The following is a 3901-nucleotide window of genomic DNA, read 5'->3' as shown; positions in this document are numbered from 1 at the left end:
GAACATGAGTAACTGCTTGCATTTCATTTTTAGCAGTGAGGAGACATCAACAAGACAACCAGCAGAAGACCTGAGCAGCTCAGCCTCAACTGAATGAAGTTCTTTGAGGTAGTCTGACCTGTTTTCCACTTCACTCTCCTTCCAGTTCTGATTGTTTAGACTACAAGCTTGAGGTGAACTTCATTTCTTTTCTTTGCAGGAAATTTTTGTAGGTGTTTGACCTTTGGAATGATGGAAAATGTGAAGGCATTGCTCAGTCAATGTTCAACCATAACTTTCTATGTATCCTTCTGGAACATGAACCACTTCTGTGATGACCTTAGGCTCTGTACAGACTGGCACTTTATGTCAGCCTGCACCCGAACTAGGGCTGCAGTAGGGCTGAGCGTTCACATGCTCAAAGCCCTACTTTCACCACCCAGCACCATCTTGTGTGTGCTTATCTGTGTGGTTGCTGCATCCCCAACTCAGCGCTTCCAGGGGCGGGATAGAGCCAACCCTTACTGGGCTTTATGTACAGCCCCTTAGTTTGCCACTGAAGAAACAGGAGGGAGCTAAGTACTTCTGTCAAGTCTGAGGCCCCATCCAGGATGAATACTTGTTGAATCTTTATTGTTCATAGATGTCCTGAATGCGCTCGATGCACTTTTGGGAGTGAGGCTGGCAAAAAAACCACTTATCCTGGGATACTCGATAGCAGGTTTTTCCTGACTTTTCCTGAAAGATCCACAGTGTCAGCAGTGTGAACCATCTTTCGAATCAATTTGGATCGCTCTGTATCGTTCCTTCCCAAAAAAGGAAGGGAGAGGTTTCGAAAGCAGGGGAAGCACATTTGAAATCATAGCTCCATTTTAACCTGAAAGAATGGCATGTGTGAATAACACAGGTTTAAATTGACTGAAAGAGATTGGCGAAACCAAAACAAAAAGGGAACAACAAAACCCGATATGCATTCCTGTGAGGATGCAGATCTCGTAGAAAAAAAAACCCAAGCATGTGAATGGCCTCTGTGTCTCCTCTGAGTATCATGGAAGGTGAGCTGTTGGACTTTGTTGCTGGTCTCCACAACAAGGAGACTGGTCCTGGTTGGCTGCTGGCCTCCTTCACCTGGTGCTGGTCCTAAACACCAGAGGAGGTGGACCTTGCTTAGGTAGATGGGATGACTCCATTCAAGCTGCATGGAATTCCCTTCATAAGAGGTAAATGTGAAGAAGTAAATACTAGTGGTGTTGGACTTCATCAGATTGTGGTTGCTCAGCTATGTCATTCTTTTTCCAATGATCAAATTATTGATTTATCATTGTACAATTTTTGATTCTTGCAGATGAGTCATTTTAGGAGCCCTTATAGACAAATAGTCAACACTACAATATCTTCAGCCAAGCAATCACCAGGTATGACTTTTGTAGGAATCACGTTTTTTGAACCCAAAGCTTCTAATACATCTCAGAGGAAGCCCTCTTGTTCCAATTATTTAATGATTGATTGATCATTGTATTATCTTGCAGGTGAATCTAATTTGAGTCCTTATGGACACATAAACAACACTACAATACCTTCAGCCAAGCAATCACCAGGTACAGCCATTGTAGGAATGATGTTTTTTTGAACGCAAAACTTCTAATACATATCAAAGGAAGCCCTCTTATTCCAGTTATTTAATGATTGATTTATCATTGTATTATCTTGCAGATGAATTTTATGGACATATAAACAACACTACAATGCCATCAGCCAGACATGACCTGTGTAGGAATGATGCTTTTTGAATTGAGAATGTTGAGGAACTTCTAATACATCTCAGAGGACACCTGTGGATCTACCCCTGAAGGAAAACAGCAGACACTTATATTGCAGTCTCCACTGACAAAATATATCACCAAGATATCTAGAAGAAGACAAGACCAGCCAAACATCCAAGAGCCTTTTTAAAAAACCGACTGAGGTATTCTTACATCTCCTCCTCCTCTACTTTATCTCTTTCTCTTGTAGTCACTTTTGCTTGTAAGCCTGAGGTAAACTCCATCATCTTTCCTTTCTTCGTTTTGCAGCCTCCAGTCAAACCTTCACAAGAATTCAAAGGATGAAGACATTCCTAAGAAAAGTTGTAGCTGAGGAAGGAAGACTTGAAGGAAATAGCCAGCCAGAAAAAGCAGCCACCTCATCCCCAGTCCAGGGGATCCATTGACAAAATATATCAACAAGATGTCTAGGAGAAGACAGGATCAGCCAAGCCTAAAAATCCACTGAGGTATTTTATACCACCTCCTTCCTGACTGTTTCTCCATCACTTTCCTTTGTAGTCACTTTTACTTGTAAGACTGAAGTAAACTTCATCGTCTATCCTTTCTTTGCTTTGCAGCATCCAGTGCGATCTTCAGAAGAATGCAAAGACATTCCTAAGCAAAGTTGGAGCTGAGGAAGGAAGATTTGAAGCCAGCCAGGAAAAGAAACCACATCCTCCTCAAACCAGGCCTCCTAAATTTCCATTTGGCATGAGGTTCACATCCATAGCCCACTTATGCTGAAGAAAGGAAGGAGGGAGCCCTTGTCAATTTTGGGTCATCTCTGATCTCCAGGGCCAGGAAGGGAAGCCTTTGGCAGCATCTCTTTCTCTGGGCTCTTCCGCATGCAATTGCCTGCTAACAGGTAAGGTTCAAGAGCTATGCTCTATCCAAAGAGACTGCTTTAACTACCATGGCTCAATGCTATGGAATTTTGGGATTTGCAGTTTTGTGAGCTGTTTAGCCTTCTCTGTCAGAGAGCTCTATGCCGCAACAAATACCAGCTAAGAAGGCCAATGCCTATAATGTCTAGATAGTGTCTAGATCAAGGGACGTAATAGTGCCACTCTCTTCTGCTTTGGTCAGGCCCCACCTGGAATATTGTGTCCAGTTCTGGGCACCACAATTTAAAAAGGATGTTGAGAAACTGGAGCGTGTCGAAAGGAGGGTGACTATAACGGTGAAAGGAGGTCTTTAAACAGAGGCTGGATGGCCATCTGTTGATGATGCTTTGATTGACAGTTCCTGCATGGCACGGGGTTGGACTGGATGGCCCTTGCGGTTTCTTCCAACTCTATGATTCTATGAAAATATAGGGGCATGTAACATGTAGCATGAAAAGGATGATGGAAAGGAAAACAATGCCAAAGAACTTACAAAATTCTCCATATATACAGTACTTATATTGACCCATGGATAAATCAACTCAGGAATTTTTGGGTCAATATTTTGACTAAAATTTCTAGAGTTATACATGAGTATATACAGTATTCTGTCCACTATGTCGAATGATAACAAGTAAAATGAGATTAGAAAATGAGGAAGCTAATAAGGAGAAAGGCATCATCATGGTTTGGGGGCTTGAGTGTTGGAACTGGACTCTGGATTTTCATTGTTCAGAGGGGGTTTGCCTTTGCTTTCCTCTGAGACGGAGAGAGGACAATCCTGCCAAGAAAACTCTGTGATAGATTTGCCTTAGGTTCGCCAGAAGCCCGGAACAACTTGAAGGCATACAATAATAAACAAAAACAATCCTTGAAGTAGTTTTTTGTGGGTTTTTCAGGCTAATATCCTCTCTGAATCTGAATTGAGAGCCTGGAACACAAAGGACATTGGTTAAAGGGAACGCATATTCCCTGCAATAAACCGACCCCCCCCCCCCCCAAAAAAAAAAAAAAAAAAAAAAAAAAAAAACCACAACCCAGGATTTCCCCAGAAACACCTTGGAAACTGTGCTTTTATTTTCCAGAACACGACCACACAGCCCGAAAAATTCACAAAAAACTATGGATGCCGGCCATGAAAGCCTTTAACTTCACATGCTTTAAAGGGGCTTCTTGTGTTTTCAGCAAATTCACTGCTTCTGAAGGGTGGCCCTTTCTTCAGGAATAATCTTT

General features: G+C 42.2%; 1 long non-coding RNA gene across 1 annotated transcript; it reads left to right on the top strand.

Moving 5' to 3' along the window:
• Window positions 1-1328: 1328 nt before the first annotated feature.
• Window positions 1329-1874, top strand: LOC149313553 (uncharacterized). Its single transcript, XR_016281081.1, has 3 exons — window positions 1329-1394; window positions 1509-1577; window positions 1693-1874. It is a non-coding gene; the product is annotated as an uncharacterized LOC149313553 (long non-coding RNA).
• The last annotated feature ends 2027 nt before the right edge of the window (window positions 1875-3901 follow it).

The sequence above is a fragment of the Sceloporus occidentalis genome, unplaced genomic scaffold, assembly GCF_023333645.1.
Source record: "Sceloporus occidentalis isolate IW3139 unplaced genomic scaffold, rSceOcc1.0.p SCAF_4, whole genome shotgun sequence".
Lineage (NCBI taxonomy): Eukaryota > Metazoa > Chordata > Lepidosauria > Squamata > Phrynosomatidae > Sceloporus > Sceloporus occidentalis.
The sequence above is the reverse complement of the archived record's forward strand: the minus strand, read 5'-3'. Positions and strand labels throughout refer to the sequence as shown.